This window comes from Myotis davidii, unplaced genomic scaffold, assembly GCF_000327345.1.
Source record: "Myotis davidii unplaced genomic scaffold, ASM32734v1 scaffold346, whole genome shotgun sequence".
In the NCBI taxonomy this organism is placed as follows: domain Eukaryota; kingdom Metazoa; phylum Chordata; class Mammalia; order Chiroptera; family Vespertilionidae; genus Myotis; species Myotis davidii.
In genome coordinates, this window is record NW_006297386.1 from 1466076 (window position 1) to 1476222 (window position 10147).

Consider the following 10147-nt stretch of genomic DNA (forward strand, 5'->3'; position numbering starts at 1 on the left):
TGCAAGCTCAGAGGCCGGCAAGGCAGGCAGGGAACGTGGGTTTCCTCCGTCACTGAAAGAAGCAAGCCTCATGTTAGCTTCAAGCTGCCTGGCTGCCGGCCGCCATCTTGGCTGGCAGTTAATTTGCATATCACCCTGATTAGCCAATGGGAAGGGTAGTGGATGTATGGCTAATTACCATGTTTCTCTTTTATTAGATAGGATGAGCATGGGACCATATTTTGAAAATCACTTTGATAGGCAAATACATATGTGGAACAGAATAGAAATTTAAGAAATATACCCACACATATACATTCAACTGACCTTCAATAGGCACTCAGACAATCAATGAAGAAAAAAAAGTTTTTCAACAAATAAAGCTGGAACAACCTGAGAACCATGTGGTGAAAAAGATCCTTAACCCTACCTACCATACACAAATAATTAATTTGAGATATAATAATTAATTATTGTCTTATAAACATAAGTACTGAAGCTGAAACAGTATACTTCTAGGAGAAAAGAGTACACTTTAATGATCTTCAGCTAAGTGGAGATTTTTTTAAAAGAAAACACAAAAGCAACATTAAAAAATAATGTCTTTTCTATGAAAGTGTGAACTCTACTGGCTTCCTTTCCCCTCAGACATCATATGACACAACCATGCAAATTAACATGGATCTAATCAGATAACTTCAGTGTGTCAGCAAGTTTTCCTAAATTGCCAGCAAGAGGAAGGCACCATTATTCTCCACTGTCACCACCTCACCACATGCTTGCATGTCATAGCTATGTCAGATTTGAAATATCTACTCCCCCGCCACATTTTTTTAAAAAAGTAATTGAAATACCATCATTAAACTTTAGACCAGAACCTCTACTTCTAGTTTGGGGCAGATTATTTTCAAGAGTAGATGCATTGCTTAGCCTGCTACATGGTGATAGTGACTCATTTGAATAAGTAATTTGAGAAAGGAGATATGCGGTCACCAACGAGGAAGCTGTGAATAAAATTTTCAACAGAAGTACCTCACCAAGCACCAACAGCTACAGATGGAGCAACCACAGATAGCTCCATCTCCTACGTCGACAACTGTGGGGCTGCCAATACATCACAGATGCGAACACATGGGCAGGGGCAGGGATGATTTCATGAGCTGTGTGATGGCTGTTTGGAAACAGTAGTGGGCTCATCCCACACTGGAATTGTTCCTCTGTTATATATCCAGCATTTTATTATGGAGAATCTTTGCATTCATTTGGTGGTACATTCATTTAGCTGGGCTAAATATCATATGAATATTCATTAATGTACCTGATTTACATAGTTACTAAGCTATTAGGCACTAAAGCCAATATTCTAAACCAGGACTCTGTATTACCATCACTCATGTACAACCTACCACGACTACTGATGTTCATGGCCCTAAAGAATTATGTGATGTTTGAAGTCCCTTCTAATATATCAAAGGAAATAAGTTCATCTCCAAATTAAATCTCAAGTGAAAATTAAAATGGTAATGAGAGTCTATCTCTGGTCTATTAAACTGGCAAAGATTAAGAGAAACGATAAAGGTATGGGGAAATGGAACCCCTAAAGACTACTTAAGGAAATGTAAACTAGTACAAGCTTTTTAGAGAACAGTTTGTCAAGATATATTAAAGCCTTACAAATAATAATAGCTAACATTTATATAATGCTTATAATGTCATATAATATTCTAAGTGTTTTGCTTTTATTACCTAATTAATCATAAAAATGTCCCTATAAAATAGGGATTATTAATAGCTTCATTTTAAAGATGAAGGAACTGAGACTCAGAGAGATTAATTAATTTATCCAAGATCACACAGCTGTTAAATGGCAGAACAAGAATTCGAACACAGGAAACTAGTCTTCAAGAGTCCCTGTGATTATTGGCCACATTATATTGCCTCTCCAAATGTACAGACCTTCAACCTCCCATCCTCTTCTAGGACTTTATGCTAAGGAAATAAAAAAAAGAATTTTTTTTTAAAAAAGTTCTCTTCTAGAATGTTCACTATAGCATTTTAATAACAATAAAAAATTTCCAAGTGTAAATTTTGTAAAATTTTAATATAAAAATTATGGCATATCCAAGTGGCAGCCTGCTAGAAAGCCATATTTTAAATGTTAATTTTTATAAAATGGAAAAATTAGTATGCATAGCAAGATCTTGGGATGGCTTTTCTTCTCCATGTTTCCCAAAGCCCGCCTTCTTTGACCTACTCTGTGCCCCTGAGAGACTAACCCCTAATGTCCATATCACCTAGGCTCCCTTCAAGGCTGGATTCCGGCTGGATTCTGCCAAAAGGAAGCACTAACATGAGACTACATCCAAAGGAGAGAAAAAAGAACCACTCGGCAGGGTGGGAGTGGTTGCATCCTTTCTGGATTACAGCTGCTGGTCAGAAGCCCCTCCTCCAGGACCCTAGTTTTCATTGGACCCCAATAATGTTATTACTTTCCTAGATCCCCTCGGGCTGTGGAGGCGATAGGCCACCATTGTTAGTTCCCAAGTATCTCAAGCTTTTTTGTTGGCTCCCGATACCCTCCCCAATTTATATAAATGGTCCTTTCATTGAGGTCTCTTTAGTGGAGCCATCAGAGAAGACTTCTGTTGCTTACAGAGACCCTAACTGTGAGGGGTGGGAAGTGGGGTAGGAAATGTAGTTTTGTTTAGAAAAAGTCTGATAGAATATATGAGAAAATGCTGTCAGTGTTTTCCTTTGGGTGGTGAAATTATGAGTTATTCATTTTAATCTTTATTCACAGACACTGAAGAAAGAGAGAACTTTATTCACATCTTGGTTCCAAATGTCATGAAAACATTGAGTAAATGATCTGATGTCATGTCACCAATTATAAAGTAAAAATAATAATGTCTACCTCTTTGGGCTTTTATGAATATAAAGTAAGATAGTCCATGTAAATAAAGGTTTAAGTCTGCAGTAGGTGTTCATATGATTTCTTGTTTTTTTTTTTAGCTGCTTTCTAATACATGATTTGTGTGGTGAGATTACATAACATACAACAAAAGTATATATCAAAAATGATGAATATTATCAATGACTATATGAATGTATATTTTGAAGTTTTACAATTAAAAAAAAACCTACACATAGTAAAAAGTGATCTGAAACATTTTTTGTAATTTTGTGAAATTCACTATACATCTACCCATTAAATTATCACTTAGAATATAGGTGGAAATAAAAGAAATAGAATGCCACTCTTGGTTTGTATAGATAGCTAAGAGCTAGCTCCACAGAGAAACAGACTTCCCCAGAAACCATTGTGTTCTTGGTTGACATTAGCTTTTAATGTTACAATAAACATTCAAGTGACACAGTCCCTCTTTTCACCCCCCAAAAAATGAAATTTTAATTTTTCTTTGGAGCTATTCACCATGACACTTCCAAGCCATTCATCTTCTCAGTCCTATAACTCAAGTATGACTCACAGAATTTATTCCAACACTTTCCTACCCACCTTAATCAATGCTAGGTGACCTAAAGATGGCATCACTCAACCCCAAAAGGCCAACTGTTTAAATGGTAACTTTTTCCACTGCTCTCACCAAAAATGAGCAACTGGATAAAAAAATCAAAAAATGTTATAATAAAAACAAAATTAATAAGATTTTATCCAAGCTAAAGTTTTGAAAGGAGCCAACATCATTGAAATGTCTGATGCCAGACAGGGCCTAAAGGAGTTCACAAGTTCAGTCATTATGGGAAACTGAAGGAAATGTGGTCAGACCTGCTGTCACTTTAAAGAATATCACTGAAGCTTTGCAAAAATGATGTATGTTCCCATTCAAACATACCAAGAGCTATTGAACTTAATTTCCTTTCTAAACATGTACTTTGCTATCCTCAACTGCTGATGGGTGAGGAAATGCTTTAACCCACAGGGCATTTTTGGTCCACTGACAAATGTGTTCACAAGCAGCCAACTGTTCCCACAAACATCTTTTTGTGTGTAAGATTTCAAGCAGACTGCCATTTCAAAGGCTTTGTGTCTCATCATTCATTTTCCTGTTCAAGAATCCAGCCATCTTTCCATCCTGAATCTCTTTCCTCATCAAGTCAATTTTGTGTTTCTCTCCTAACATCTTCAAGGATTATTACCTTGGTCGTCAAAATTAAGTCACATCATTGCTCTCCTTGACTCTTTTCGCGCATGTGCCTTGGTGGGTGCAGCCCTTTTTGGTCTAACGCTGTGTAACTGATTTGTTGTACTGGCTAGAATTTCCTCTGCCCTATCACCAAGCTCAGCCCAGCAGCAAGACACCCGGCTTCAGCACCCCAGACCTTCACACTTCACTTAGTTCGGTGTCATGGGAACTTCGCATCCAAAAAATACAAATCATAAATCGCTTCTGGGCTGATTCAAAAAAAAATCTACCAGGGAAAAATAAAATGCAACTTCCATTCTCGTATCTGGCAACTGGTAAAAACTGAATACTTCGAAATTCCCAGAGTAAGATGGGGAGACAATTTACACTGTTTACACTGTTATTTTACTGCACTTTTTTCTTGCTTAAAACCTGTAAAAATAAGGTGAGTTAATGTGGAAAATTCTCATGCATGTTGAAATATTTAGTGCAAACCTCTATGCACATTTAAAGACACATATGCAATGTATGTGCACATGGTAACGTCTTCATTGCAAACTACTGGTGAAGATAACATAGTTCAGCATCTAGCAGTTCCATGGCTTATAAGTAACTAAATGTCAATTGGATGGAACCATTCTTCTCTCATTATCTCTTAATGTGCTTTGGAGACTATTAGTATAAAGAAGTTAGAGGACGGAACCTGAATATAATTTGATGAATTCTAATTATCGCTGTCATGACAGATTGTTTTTCCTCCAGTTGTATAAGCTGATTCACAGCAAGTCTCTCTTACTTCTAAACAGCATATAGCAAGATGGCACGTACACCAACAAGGGGCCAGGCACATGTCTACCAACTACAAGGACAGAGAACTCTAGAAAAGAAATAAAGACATGGCTACTTGTGCTCAAGGAGAATTTCTCTTCCTACAAGTTGTAAGCTGTGAAATATAAATTTAGCTCTTTCGACTTCCTGGTGGAAAAGTAAATACTTGAACTCCAAGGCACACTGATAAAAAGGGTTACTTTTTCACCATTATTCCTCCCTCCCCATAATATTAGGTTGCATTAAGCCAAAAAGAAATATTGACTATCTGGTGCCAATTCACTCCTTTCCTTTTGTGATATTTGCTTAGACCATGCTTACATCCTGCCACATCTATCTCTGCCTCTCAGCTGCTTAATCAGATGGTAAATGACTTGAGATAGTATAACATCACAGATAGAAAGTGCTCATATATTTACCCAGTGGATGACTGAATGCCCTGATTGCAACTATTAAATATAGGAAAATTAGGGTAGATACTACTTAATACTTCACAGGAGCAATCCAAGTAACTCGGTTCTCATGTAAATGCTGCTACTCTTTCACACTCAGTTTTTGGTTATTAAAACATAGCTTGCTCTTTCAAGACATTTATATAACCTACAAAGTGACCCCCCAATAAGTCATTCACCCACCTGACACTATACATAGTCATTACAATATTATTGACTATATTTACTATGTGACTATTGCCAATGTATACTTCTTAATCCCTTCACCTTTTCCACCCTCCTTTTCTCCTTTTTTTTTTTTTTTTTAATCATAATGGCTTAGGCACTCTCTTAGGGAAAGTTTAGAATATCCAGCACACTCTGATTATTTTCTGTTTTCTATCTACTATGTCTAAATTTGTTGCTATTGCTTTCGCAGTACCATTATGCTAAGGGCTAAGTTGAGAATGGAAAAAAAATTACTCAGGGTTTTAGCTGCATTTAATGTCTCTACTTCCATATAATCCTATATATTCATGTTCTCTAGGAGCTGCCACCCACACGGGCTTTAGACTCTTATACTGCCGCTAAGTAAGTGAATACATGAGATAGTCAGAAATTCTAATTCTGAAAGCATGCACTGAGAAAAGTTTTCTACTGTACCATGTATTATTTTTTTAATATTTTATTTTTATTGTTGACAATATTACAGATGTCCCCATTGCCCCCCTATACCCACCTCTACCTAATCCCACCCTCCCCTTCTTCTAACCCTCATTTCACTGTGGTATGTGTCCATGGGCTATTATTTAAGTTCTGTTTTTAACTTCATATTGTATTCAAAAATCATGTAAAAACCTTATCTTTTTTTTCCCTCTCACAGGCAAATATATAGAGAGTAGCTGCCATATAATAACACAAGTATCAAAAGAGGAAACAAGATTCAAAAAGCTGGTGGTAAATCTACGTACATATTCAAGCACTAAATGTGATGTCCTCCTGCTCTCCTGTCTTTCCTATTAGGGTGCTACACAGGCTAGTCACTCATACCTGGCTGTATTCTGTTGTAAACCCCCAAATTGAGGCTAGATGACCAGGGTCTCAAAGCCATTTATTTTCATTCAACTCAAAATGAAATTCCCAAGAGCAGATCAGAACCGCTGGTTTGAGACAAAATTGACCCAATTTCAGAATGTTTTGCCAAGTCTAAGAAGTGATATAGAAGTATGTATGTGTGCATGTGTGTGTGTGCACAGGAAGTGCCTCAAGAAAATCGGTATAAACAAAATGCCACTGGAAGAATCCAATTAACTGAAAACTGTTTCATGTCCAACATCCATTTGCAAATGATTCATCTAAAATGTGAGAGATTATTAAATTCATTCTCTCATTTATTCTTTCAGAGCATGTACATTTTACATGCTAGTCAGCATTCCCCCATTTACACTGAAATGTCCAAGGGCCCTTGGATTCCCCGATAAGCTGATTTCAAGTATCCCTTGCCCCATGCTCCCACCATGGGAACTGATGTCTACAAAGACTCTGCCGTGCTTGTTCCCACACCTACTTTACTTTAGTCTAATTTGCAATTTAAATGTATGTTATGCAATAGACATACAAACACTATTTCTATGAAATCTGTTTTTTAATATAAAGAAAAATTGATTTTAAAAATAATTAACTTCTATTGAGTTGTATGTGAGTAAAACTACATTAAAAGTTTAGAAAAAATAAAATTTAGCAATAGTCTGAACTCTTATTGCTCTAAAAATGTATTTCAGAGCTCACTCTACTTGAAAGAAAGCAAAGTTACAAATGGTACCTATGAATAATGACTTATTCAAGAAACCTGAATTCTAATCAACAGATGATAGGGGGGAAAAAAAAACAATAGAACAAAAGATTGCTCAGTGAAAAAGTGTGTACAAGTGTGACTGTGTGGGTAGAGTCAAATAAAAGGTTTGAGGCATTTAGTATCACTTTGGGTATATCTAGCTTTATTTCAATTCGCTAATCAACTTTGGGCTTTGATTGCTTTGGTAAGAAGGCCCACTATATGTGTAAGACATTTTTAAATTATACATCTGTTGATTTTAATAACCACTACCTTTCTACTCTTTAACAATGTCAATTCTGAACCTAGGACAAAACACTTCCCCTGAATACTAATCTGTACCAATCAAATGCAGGGCAATGTTTTCACCATTGCACTAGTATGCAGAGACACTGTTAGGTTAGGTTTCCACACTTATGAGGGCAGTCCTTTCTTTAGATCATTTTCCTTCCAGGATCCCAGGTAACTAAGACAAATCCCTGGTCTCATCTACCATCAGAACAAGCCCAACTTGGTCTATCTCAACCCCTGCCCTTCTTCTCTACCACCAGCACAGCCAGAATGCTAACAAGGCCGGTGAGAGGACCTAAGCATCTATTTCCTGGGCTTCAGCTTCCAGACTCTTCTTCGCAGGTGGTCAAAAGATGAGCCCAAGCTACTCTGAAGACCTGGCCATCTCACTTTTCCCCAAAACTTTATGCTCTCTCTCACTGCCTGCTCAGTTGACCCCAGGCTCGCAACCTAGACCAGCCATGCTCTAGACATGTGGTCAATGCTCTCACTCATCATGTCTTTTATTCCTATGGTGGATGCCAGTGTGTCCTTCTTTCCATTCGGATAACAAGTTCCAAAATTCAATTTTGAGAGAGAAGGAAAATAAGAAAAGACACCTATAGGCTGGCTTTGTTACAATGCTCTTAGGCTCAACTGTTATAGAAAACAGAACCCTCCAGAACCCTCCAGTCTAGCCTAAGAGAATCCTACAATGCTGTCCAATGACCAAGGTGAAAATAGTCATTTTGCCTTGCATTTTTTGGATATGAATTCCCTCAGGAACTTATACAAAAGTGGTAAGCTCAAGAAAGCTCCGCTGGCCAATCATGATCATACTGTTATATTATTTCTTAAAGCAATCTCAGTGATCATAACCAACAACAACACAGAGAACACATATTATGATTTTTAGTTAAATTCGCATTACCCTACCAGAGGTTTCTACTCCTATCATTGACAGATTATAATGCTGTTCAAGATAATAGAAAATAAAGCATTGATAAATAGTGTATTAACATGGAAATCTTACAATCCCATAACTTGTTCTTAAAGTGTTAACACTAATATGAGGAAGCAAAATACAAAACTTAAAAGACATTATTTTGTATTTTTAATATCTTTACTCACTACTTATGGTAATTGCAATATGTCCCTTATTGCTGACAAATTGGAACATTGCTATAGGCTATTCTACAACTTCTAGAACCTGGAAAAACTTTTGCACAACTCATCATTTCAAATATTAGAGGATAACAATTAGACACCACACATTTTCCAAATATCCTAAGTAATATTTTTTGAAAAGTTACTACATGACAGATCCTATTCTAATCAATTTACACGTATCAGCTTATTTAATCTTCACAGCAAACATATGACATTTTAAATATCAGTAACATAAGGCAAAGTGAGTTTCAGTAAGTTTCAGTAAGGTCCCCAAGATCTCAAGCACTAAGAGGTAGAGGTGAGATTCAAATCCATGTAATCTGGCTTTAGAGGCCCTGTTCATAACCACTCTGTTAATCTATATCACAAAACTGATCAAAACAAAATTTTATTCCCCAAAGGTAGGTTCTAGGTAGGAGGATAATTATGCCATCAGCAAAGTTACAATTTAGTTGAGAAAAAATGCAAGTAATAAATGATTCAGAATGAGCCCAACATGATGAATTGAAATGACCTTGAGAAGAAACTTGTTCTTTTGATTACTGCTGTTTACTGTTTTATTCTTTATGGGATTTGGAATATTTTTTATTCCCAAATAATTACAGAATCTTTAATGAAAGAAGTAGGGTTTGTAAGATTTTAAAAGGCAAAAGAAAGATGAGCGAGGCCATATTAGGCAGAGGGAAAAGAAATGCAATAGCATTGTAGTATGAAATACTTGTTCTGTTTAAGAAATGGTGAAGTATGGCTAAGATCTGGAAACAGCCTAAGTGCCCATCAGTAGATGAATGGATTAGAAAACAGTGGTACATCTACACGATGGAATACTATGCTTCTGTAAAAAAGAAGGAACTCTTACCATTTGCAACAGCATGGATGGAACTGGAGAGCATTATGCTAAGTGACATAAGTCAGTCAATTTAGGAAAAATACCACATGATCTCACTCATTCATAGATAATAAAGACCATCATAAACTTATGAACAAAAATAGATAGTGAAGAGATGATATGGTTAGAATAGTGTTTCAGAGGAATGCTCACTGGAAACACACACACACACAAAAAAAAAGTTTCCCAGCATAAGAGTAAGTTGAAAAAAAGGTGGGTTACAAAAAACTAATAACTGGAGGCTGCTTTTTAAGGGCTATGATGAAACAGCTGTACCAGAATAATCTAGCTCAAAAGCAAAATAATATATATAAAGCTCCTTGAAGGCATCAGGCAGCAATCAAGTCAACCAAGAACTAAGAGGCCAACCTCCTAAAGGGGAAGAGATAAACAGAGTGAGTTCTATTTTCGTCTGCTGCTTTGCCCTTTTGGGGCATTTGCCTATTCACCATTCGAAACGTGGAATCCAAACAGAAAACAGTGGCTTAGAACTTGTAGGTGTAACACTGGATTTGAAAAATAAAAATAAAACTTCAGGGATGCCAAAGGAGTCAGGACTTGAGGGGCCAAGATCCTAGTAAAAAGGGAACCATGTAGTTGT